Raw genomic sequence first — 10,223 nt, 5'->3', positions numbered from 1 at the left:
GTTTTATTTAATTTCTGATTTTTAATTGTGGCAGCATACAAATCAAGTTGGCAAATAATTATTATATTAAGATGGCATATCTATTAATGCCAACTATAGCTATCTTTGAAGTATCCAGCCAAGCTGATTGCCAAAAATTTTAAAATGTAGACAATCCTCCTTCAGTTTGAGAATTTGTATTATAAATATAAAATTTAAATTGTGTACATCACCCAGAAACATACATAAAATGGGTAGCTTATAAAGTTAGTAAATAAATGGAAAAACATAATTTTTTAAATTTCTGATCGACAGCAAAATGAATTAATCATCAATTTGTCAATAATGATGTGCAGTCTGCAAAAAACCCAAACTGTATATCAGATAAGATAAAATGAAAAAACTAAGCAATAGGTTTTAATGCACATCCTCCCAATAAGATATTTTGGAACTGCTTTGTGGCATTGTTTGGATCAGAACCTTAAATTCTTCAGTTGCTTGCCATGCTTCTGAAGATATCCATATATTCTTGTAGCTTTCTATTGTGGTAATGATTATAATGTAATCTAAATTCATCTATTAGAGTTAATATACCTGTTGTATAGAATTTCAGTATAGTCCTTGCATCTTGCTGATCTTTGAACTGGTCATCTGTCAAGTGAGATGATCTGGGTTCAAAAATCTTTTGCAAGGCTTTCCCTGTTTTTCCATCATCTGTTCTGACATGTAGTATTCTTTCATTTGCTACTTGATCTTTTCATATTGACCTGTAACAACCTATTTGATTTCAGTTCCTCTAGTTCAATGGTTGCCAACCTTTTCTATACCCCGCACCCCTAGAATGTTTCTTATATATTCTCGCACCCCTTACAAAAGTTTGAAATAGCGGCAATGAATTATGCGCATACACTATAATTTTGAAAACCCAAAGTTTTCGCACCCCTAGAATATCATCTCGTACCCCCGGTTGGGAACCTCTGCTCTAGTTCCTTATAAATGGTGTTCACGTCTTGGCTAGTCTAGCGAAGAGAAGGACCAGGGGAGACCTGATAGTAGTGTTCCAATATTTTAAGGGCTGTCTCAAGAGAAGAGCGGGTCAACCTATTTTTCAAAGCACCTGAAGGCCAGACAAGGAATAACAGATGGAAACTGATCAAGGAAAGATTCAAGCTGGAAATAAGGACAAATTTCCTGACAGTGAGAACAACCAACGGGACAGACTGCCTTCACATGTTGGTGCTTCATCACTAGAGGCTTTCAAGAAGAGACTGGACTGCCATCTGTCAGAAACAGTGTAGAGACTCCTACTTGGGCAAGGGGTTGGACTAGATGACCTACAAGATCCCTTCCAACTCTGCTATTTTAGTCTAGTCTAGTCTACTCTATCTTGAAAGCAGTTCTTGATGTTATCCTTGAAAATGGTGGGTAGATGCTTAGGATCATATTGTAGAAACTGTTTGACTTTCTTTCAGTTTAGCATGACTTGGAACTTGTACATGAGCAGTTGATCAACCCTGGCCACGTTTTTCTATTATAACAACTTTTCCAATGATTGCCAATAATGCAGTTTAATTTTTGTGTGCTGGACTGCCATCTGTCAGAAATGGTGTAGGGACTCCTACTTGGGCAGGGGGTTGGACTAGATGACCTACAAAGTCCCTTCCAACTATTCTATTTAATTCTATTCTATTCTATTCTTGAAAGCTATTCTTGATGTTATCCTTGAAAATGGTGGGTAGATGCTCAGGATCATATTGTAGAAACTGTTTGGCTTTCTTTCACTTTAGCATGACTTGGAAGTTGTACATGCCCCTGGCCACATTTTTCTATTATAACAACTTTACCAATGATTGCCAATAATGTAGTCCATTTAATTTTGGGTACTGTCTACAGATGTCCACATATGTAGCAGTTGTTTAGGTTGTTTGAAGAATGTGTTAACAATAAATTATTGGATTGTCAAAAACTAAATTGTTCTGCTTCATTTCTGCTTCCTAGACCAGGGGTCCCCAACCTATGGCCCGTGGCCCACTACTGGGCCGTGGGCTGTTGGCCAGTGGGCCACAGAAATGGCTGGGCAGGGTGCGCACGCATGGGTGCGCATTCCCAACTCACGCTAGCGCCCACAGCCATTTGCGCATGTGTGCAGGCGCAAACAGGAATGCTAGCGCAGCGGGCATGCACGCCCCATTTGGGTGTGTGCAAATGGGCCACTAGCACGGGTGTGTGTGCAGCCCAGTTGCGCATGCGTGAATGGGCACTAGCAGCGGGGAGGGCGCAGCTGTTTACGCATGGCACCACTGCATGCGCAACCGCTAGTACTGCACCAGTGGGCATGTCCCCGTTTCTGTGCGTGCATGCGCATGCAGTAATTTAGAACCTGCTCTCCCCTTTGGGCTGCAAGCCCCAAAAGGTTGGAGAACTTTGTCCTAGACCAGGGGTAGGCAACCTTGGCTCTTTTATGACTCATGGACTTCAACTCCCAGAATTCCTGAGCCAGCCAAGCTGGCTCAGGAATTCTGGGAGTTGAAGTCCATGTGTCATAAAAGAGCCAAGGTTGCCTACCCCTGTCCTAGACCATATAGTCTAACAGTTTTCCTCCTTTTCCAACTCTGATGTTCCATTCCCCAACCACAAGCAGCATATCTTGTTTGCACATTCTGTTCATTTCAAATTGAACTTGATCATAAAATTCATTAACCTCTATACTGCATCAGCTATTAAAGCAAGGCTGTCCCTTAAGTGGAAGATATATTTTGTCACTGATTAGACTCTACCCCAGTATTGTCTTTGCAATAATCCGTGAAAGAAATGCCATTTTTTTTAAATTTCCTTAGTAAAAAAAAACCATGAAACTATTCAACTCGTTATTTCATTAATACCTGAGATGCACTGTGTAATTGATTCATTGTATGTTTCAATGTGTTGAGATTTTCCAAGCCCATGTTTCTTATGTTCTATGTTCCTACTGTAATTTTGTTTTCAGTTTTAGATTTTATTTTCCTACATTGCATCTTCACCGCAACTAGATGCCCAGCACTAGACATGGCTTCAATTTAGCCATGTCATAAAACTATTTGTAATCAAAAACCCTCAACAGTTCTCAATATCATATTTGCTGCCATTTAGTTAAGTGCCATTTGTTCCATGGGGCTCCCATCATCTGGGATTATAATGTCAATCACTTCATTCTGTCTATCCAGGTGGCTTTCATGGTTGAGTACAGGAATGACCTACTATTGCTTTCCCCACACAGTATAAAATGATACATTTGCAGTTGTTGCTGAAACAATCATCCATTTCCTCTTTTCTCTTTGTGACTGCTTCCCTATATAAATCCCTGCTTGCTTTAAAAGGGCACCTAGGATGACCTTCACATCCCAGATGATGTAGCTATATACTGTTGTAAACTCCTGGCATTCATAGCCCATTCTCCCAGACACAACTACACACCCATCATGAGGCAACATAGCTTGACTTGGAGGACACACATAACGGATAAATAACCTCTTTGCCTTATTTCAAATGAATTTTCAGTTTGGTATGAATAGCTAGATTCTTAAACTAAATCTAGTTCATCAATTACGCTAAAAATGTTATTGAAAACCTGTGTTTAAGGTCAACAACTTATGGCATTGCAAATTCAAATTCATTTTAAGTATTTCTGAATGTGTGTGTGTAGAATAATATAATCAAGCTAATTCAATATTCAAAAATATATCATTACTTTTCTTTCGTGATTAAAGAAGATTCTCTAGTTTTTTCTTGTTTTGTTTCACTTTTATTTAGTGGTTATATTTCAAAACTAGCTTTAAGAAAATATAATTAATGAAGTCTTTAGGGCCAAACCTAAAGTAGCTTTAAGTCAATAGCACAGCTAGAATACTGATTAAACAATTACTGTCCTGAATAATTACTGTCATGTTCCCATTATATAAATATTAATTGATATAAATGATATATTCATGTTGATTGAAACAGCAGTCACTTTGGCTTCAGCACATAAAATAATTTAAAAGATTTCTGGCACCATTATTGGTTCCTATGAATTTGATATTTTATAAATTGTCTTCCATCTAAAATCTAATCAACCCTAATGCTACAAAATTTAATGCAAGTTGTGCTCATTAATGATAAGAGTGAGGTGTATAGGATAACCTTTCAAGAATAGATATAAAATTATTGCAATTTTTTAAATAAATAAAATATAAATAAGGAAGATTCCAACTTATCGGCCCTATTTCTCTGATGATTGACAAAAAACATTTATGGTACTGGTTTTAGTTACGCATGGGAAGTGAAAGAGCAGAGAGAAATGGGAGAATCGTGGTTATAAGGCACATTTTCAGAAGAGATATTAACATCTAATTTTGTTGCATGTTGACAGAATATTCTTTACTATGTTTGTTATGGTCAAATGTGTATTATGGCAACCTATACTTTTCAATGCATTCTCTACACAACAAAATTAAGAGTACCCTTTGCATGTTGGGTGGAGAACCCCCCCATGTTATGATTAGAAAAAGGTGACATAAGGATATAATAAAATAATTTTAAAAAATCTATAAACTGACGGATCACACTGTTCAGAATAATATGTTTGCATTTCTCATTTTCCAAAATAACACTTTACTAAATCTGTTAAAGAAGAAAATAATGCCTTGAATTATATTCAACTACATCTGTGGGACAGATCCTCCCCCTTTTCTCATAATTTTTTTTTTGAAAATTGAGGAATCTTATGGAGGAAAATTAAGGAAACTCATGGATCAAATGTAAGTGAAAGTCCTACTGAAAAAAGTTTACATAACACTGAATGAATCATGCTGATATTTAGGTTCTATTGTTTTTTTCTTGAAATTATGGCAATGCATTCTCCTAAGATCACTTTAGCAAACTATAAAATGCAATGTTATATTTAAAAGGAATTATTTAAACCAAGATAACCATTTGATTTTTATTATTGGAGATTTGGTTTTCTCACTGTGACATGGGCAAACATGTTTTATTATTTAAATATCCATAGGGTATATGAGAGACAGTTTGGTATAGGAATTAAGGTATCAAGCTAGAAATAGGGAGAGTTTCAATATCCTGTTTTGCCTTAAACACAAAGCCAGCTGGCCAGCTGTTATCTCAACCCTAGAAAGATGGCAGTGGCAAGCCAACAAAACTACAGGGGCTTGTCCAAGCATCACCAGGAATTAAAACTTATAGAAGGCACACATTTATTATCTTGAGAGCCAAAAAATCAGATCACTAGCTGGCAACAACTTTTTGCTAGCCCAGATCTGTAGCCCTAATTTGTGAACAAAGTCAATTAAACAAGTCAGCTCCTTTACAGGCCAGTTTATAAATACCGGTAATTATAAAACAAACATACAATTACATTGAAAACAATTGAGGACAATGAAAGGATTCCCAACTTTCTGAATCTCTTATTTCATATTAACTAGCTTAAAATTCAGCTTCATCTTTGCTGCTATAGTATGTAGAATTACATCTACATTGGTAGCTGCCTAAAAACTTACTAATCATTTGCACAGGTCTGGAAGAATTCTGGTGAACTGATTACTTTTTCACTTGTTTTTTTTGTATCTCACTATAAAGGCCAAATAAAAATTATTAATATTTTCTTGGGAAATTAGTATTAATAGCACGGGGATGGGGATATTATCTATAAAAGTCACTATGCTGTAATCCTTTATGCTCTGTTCATTCAGTCCTGAAGTTGTAAATAGCTAAAACTATTTCATGTAATTTAAGGAGCCTCAGTTAATACTACAAATAAGATTAGCCAATTATTGTCAATACAGTTAATGCTATGACCATTCCATAAATAATGTCTTACTCTGTTACAGCTAAAAATTTGCTATGTTTAATTCTTTTTTAACTTTTGTATCTTTGTACTTTTATATGTTTGCCCTGTTCACTGCCCTGAGTCCTTCAGGAGAAGGGCGGTATACAAATAAAATTATTAAAATTATTAAAATTATATTATTATTATTATTATTATTATTATTATTATTATTATTATTATTATTATTATTATTATTATTATTATTAAATTCAAAGCAGAGGTTCCTAACTATCTGCTATGAGTGTTCATGAATACTGAAACAACTATCTTACAGATCTATTGCCTATAGATCTATTTGTATACAAATAGTGCTGTATACATCACCTTTTCCACATTCTAAATATAAAACTTTATGGTCCAAAAAAGGAAAATATGTTTACTATAGATTCATCCTAAATAGGCAAAAGGCTCTTAATTTAACAGTAAAGATAATTTCATAAATCTTCGTTTACAGTTGTTGTAACCTAGGGCCATCGCTGAGTATCCACCAGTCATTTTTAACTAAGGCTAAATTTTAATAATATGCTACTTGATAACTTACCAACATACAGTATTTTGATTTAAATCTTAATCTAAAAGCCCATTTTTCTACATTCAAGCAGAGACTGGTACAGTTCGCGATTAAACCACTCGAAGAATGTTCCGAGCAGCCTTTCGAACTTGCAACGTTGCCAATCCACTCAAAAGCTTCCAACACAAACCGGTTGTTCGCGACGCTTATATTACTCAGGTCGAGCAAAAGGATGACATGGAAGCCGGCCTACAATGACATGTCAATAGTGCACTGAACGCCATTCGTGGATTTCACTCATCCGTGCCCCGAAAAAACAAACGGGGGGGGCGGGAGGAGGTCTGCAACAAGTACAAAGAAAGAAAAAAAAAGAAGCCGAATGCGGTTCAACACCTGCTCCCGGACGGCTGTTTTATTAGGATGCAGCAGAGCTCCTCAAACCCAGCCACGCATGCGTGCTCAGTGTTTATTAAAAATTCACTGCGCCACCGTCCCCGAAAAGCCCTTCCCTCGGGAAGGGAGTTTCCTGAATGACTTGACTCCTAAACGTAAGGCGCTCCGGTACCTGTTCGAGTCACCTGGGCGAGCCAAGTCCGTAGGTTCTTCTCTCCCCTCTACGCGTCTTTACAAAACCACCCCAGCCCCCGCCGCCGGTATTTCGAGAAAGTTCTAGCTAGCCGCACCACCCAAGAAGACAAGATGATCTCGACGCTTGCGCACTGACACTCACTTTCTCCGCCCTCTATTCATAACCGTGCCCGTTATTCTTTTTTTTTTCCTCCTTCTGGTCGGTGGTTAATGTTAAGAACCGAGTGAAACCACTGCCGCGGAACCCCTAGAAACGCTAAGAACGGGCAATTATGACGTTGGCCTTTGCCCCGAACTCTCCTCACCTCCCTTCGCCTCGCTAATGCTCACGACCGTACCGCGTGTCTACCCCGTTCCTCTCGCCCGACTCCCGTCACGTGAATGGCGTTTCCACCAATCCGAGAGGCGAGTGACAAACCGACATACTGACGGGCTTGAGGGGAGGGGGGGAGAGGCGAGGGAAAGGGGAGCGACTGAACTGAGGGGAAGGGGTGTCGTCCAAACCCGACTATTATACCGTAGCTGTTGGAACGGGGTTGGAACTCGGGGCGCCGCTCACAGGCAGCGGGTGGCTGAGCAGCCTGGCTCTCTCGGAAAGGACAGCCCGCCTTGTCAGGAGTCTTCTCTCTTCCGCTGAGGAAAGGTAAAGAGAGGAAACTGCCAGTGTCGCTACCGCAGATTCGGGTCCGGGGAGGGGGAATGAAGGCGGCGGCGGCGGCAATTAGGTGGATGACACCCCGTGTTAATATCGCCCTGAGGTGAGGGGGGAGAGGTGGCGGGAATAAAAACAGCCGCGGGAAGGGTTTAACGCTGCTCCGAGATTTTCTTTTTTTTCGCTTCCTTCTGCCATATATAGATATGTGTCTGTCAAACTCGCTCTTTTCTGCAAATGTGGCTGTTTTTTTCTGTGGCAGAGGCGAGCGTGTACGTCCGCCCCTCACAGCCCCAACCCGTCTATATAGATGGATGGATGGACGGACGGACGTCGGGTGTGTGTGTGTGTGTGTGTGTGTGTGTATTCGTGCCTCCGTGTGTGCGCACACACGCGCGCGTGTACGTGTGTAGACCCGAGTCAGTGCACAGTTGACTGTGTTGCACCCCGCGAATCGTCCCTCTTGGGGCCCCGGGTGTCGTGTGGCTGAGCGGGAGTCGTTTTGCTCCCCCGGCGCGTTTGAGAGGAAGAGAGAACCCTCCTCCTGCTTTCCCACCCCCTTTCTCGCATTGCCTTTCCTCGTAATGGAGGGTACTGGAGCCGGTTTGCTTTCCTAGAAACGGGCACGAATCCTTCTCGGCTCTCCCCGACACGCCTTCTTCTCAGCCTCCACGGAAAAGGCTGCCTTCTCTGGAACTGGCGCTCGGGAGGCAAGCAATCCCTGCTTGCTCGCCCTCTCTCTTCCCAGCCTGTCACCTTTGGCGCGGCTGCAGCTGGAGCCATGGCTGCCGCCGCTGTCACTTCTTCTTCTCCGCGCTTGTGGGCTGGTCCCTGATAACGCGTTCTCTCCGTGTTTCCCCCGTCGTATTACTAAGGCTTCTGTTTTTTTTTTTATGGGCCAAAGTAGGGTAAATTCAGAGCAAGCCCAGCGCTGCTTAACTCCCGAGTTTTCTGGTCTGCAGCATTGTCAGCCCTTTTTTAAAAGGAAGAGGCGGTGGTTAGCGGGCGCGCGCGCGCGCCCCCGCCCGTGAGTGTTTGCGTAGATTTCTACAGGCTGCTTGGCGGGGGGGGGGGAGAGAGCATAAACGGTGTTTTAGAGCAGGGGTCTTCAAACTTGGCCCTTTTATGACTTGTGGACTTCAATTCCCAGAATTCCTCAGCCAGCTTTGCTGGCTGAGGAATTCTGGGAGTTGAAGTCCACAAGTCATAAAAGGGCCAAGTTTGAAGACCCCTGTTTTAGAGCTTACGGAAATAGTTATTGCCAGCATCATTCTGATGGATGGTGCGTGCTAGGAGTAAAAAGATCATTTAAAAACTGCGCCTTAAGTCCAGGCAAGCCGGTTAGCCTAGATTGGTGCAAGACGTGTGTCTCTCTCGGCTGGGTCTTAAAGACTGAATAAAATATTTCTATCAAAAGTCTTTTGCTTTTAAGTAGCTTTCTGTTTCTTGCTTGGCTTTTGCCAGTTCTAAAAATTCGTATTTCACTTTTAAAAGTGAAACGGCTTGAAAATAAAAAATAAAAATAAAAGGACCCAGATTGTTGGGGGCAATTAAGCTGACTTTGTAATAATGCCGCTTGGGGGGGTGTGTGTGTGTGAAAGCCCTAATAAGCAGGCATATACATAGAATGAAGGCTACTGCTAAGCTTGTAAGCCGCCCTGAGTCTTCGGAGAAGGGCGGGATATAAATGGAATTTTTTTTAAAAAAAGAAGTGCACTCTTTGGCTAAAAATGGCCAGAGTTTTTAGAATGAGAAAAATCGCATATTGAGAACCATGGTGACATTTGGTGAATGTTGCTAGAGTACTGGCATTAGCTATTTCTATGTGCTTTTAGACAAAACGCTGTCCAAGCTTGCCACAGTGAATATTTAATGCAATTATACTGAAATTATATAGTAATAAATTATGTGATTAATAAATATACCTGCAAGACAGGAAGTGCTGTTGTAGAAGATTTGATTAGCTCTCATTTGCTTCTGTGCCTCACACAAGCCTTTACTTTTGGATCATACTGCCTGAAAATAATTGCAGATGTCACAGATATGTAATGGTTTTTAACTGGTCTTTGAGGTGGTCCTTTATCTGGTTCCTGAAATTCCAGAGTGAAAGTTGCTGTTTCTTTCTATAGTGAGAATAGGGGAAAGTCATTTCCCCTGAAATACATACATCTCAATATAAGAACCACTTGTTTATCTGTTGTCCTAAATGAAAAGTTTCCCTTCCTTTTGCTCACAAACATTCTGGATTTTTTTTTGTTTCTCATCCTTTTCCTTACTAATCATCTTGGCCTGTATATTAGAGTAAATCACACATAAAAATTAGGTTAGCTGTGGAATAGGGTACAAGGAGATTTTGTAATTCTTTGTATATGATACATACTGGTAATTGTGTGCCACATGGCATGATGTGAAAATATGATACAATGTTGGCAATATTTCATCTGGCAGAAGAAAACAAGATTATAAATGCCATGGTAACTCTGCCAGATTTGACCAGAAAAGATAGCCCAGGGTTGATGACAGATAAAACTTGCACTTAACCTGCTGTTTCCTTAGTTGAGCTTTTTTCAAGATTATTAGCCAAAGTTCCAATCATAAATGTGTTGGATTATTGCATTATATTTCTATTTGAA

General features: G+C 40.2%; 1 protein-coding gene across 5 annotated transcripts in view; it reads left to right on the top strand.

Moving 5' to 3' along the window:
- Window positions 1-7,388: 7,388 nt before the first annotated feature.
- Window positions 7,389-10,223, top strand: part of ANKRD12 (ankyrin repeat domain 12) — a 73,920-nt gene continuing 71,085 nt past the window's right edge. For 4 of the 5 annotated variants that reach the window (XM_081324435.1, XM_081324434.1, XM_081324433.1 and 1 more), the window contains exon 1: window positions 7,389-7,581. The gene's annotated coding sequence lies outside the window, so the exon portion shown is untranslated. The remainder of the gene's footprint in view (window positions 7,582-10,223) is intronic. The other variant, XM_081324436.1, reaches the window with a different exon arrangement.

This window comes from Vipera berus, assembly GCF_964194415.1.
Source record: "Vipera berus genome assembly, chromosome: 3".
Classification (NCBI taxonomy): Eukaryota; Metazoa; Chordata; class Lepidosauria; order Squamata; family Viperidae; genus Vipera; species Vipera berus.
The sequence above is the reverse complement of the archived record's forward strand: the minus strand, read 5'-3'. Positions and strand labels throughout refer to the sequence as shown.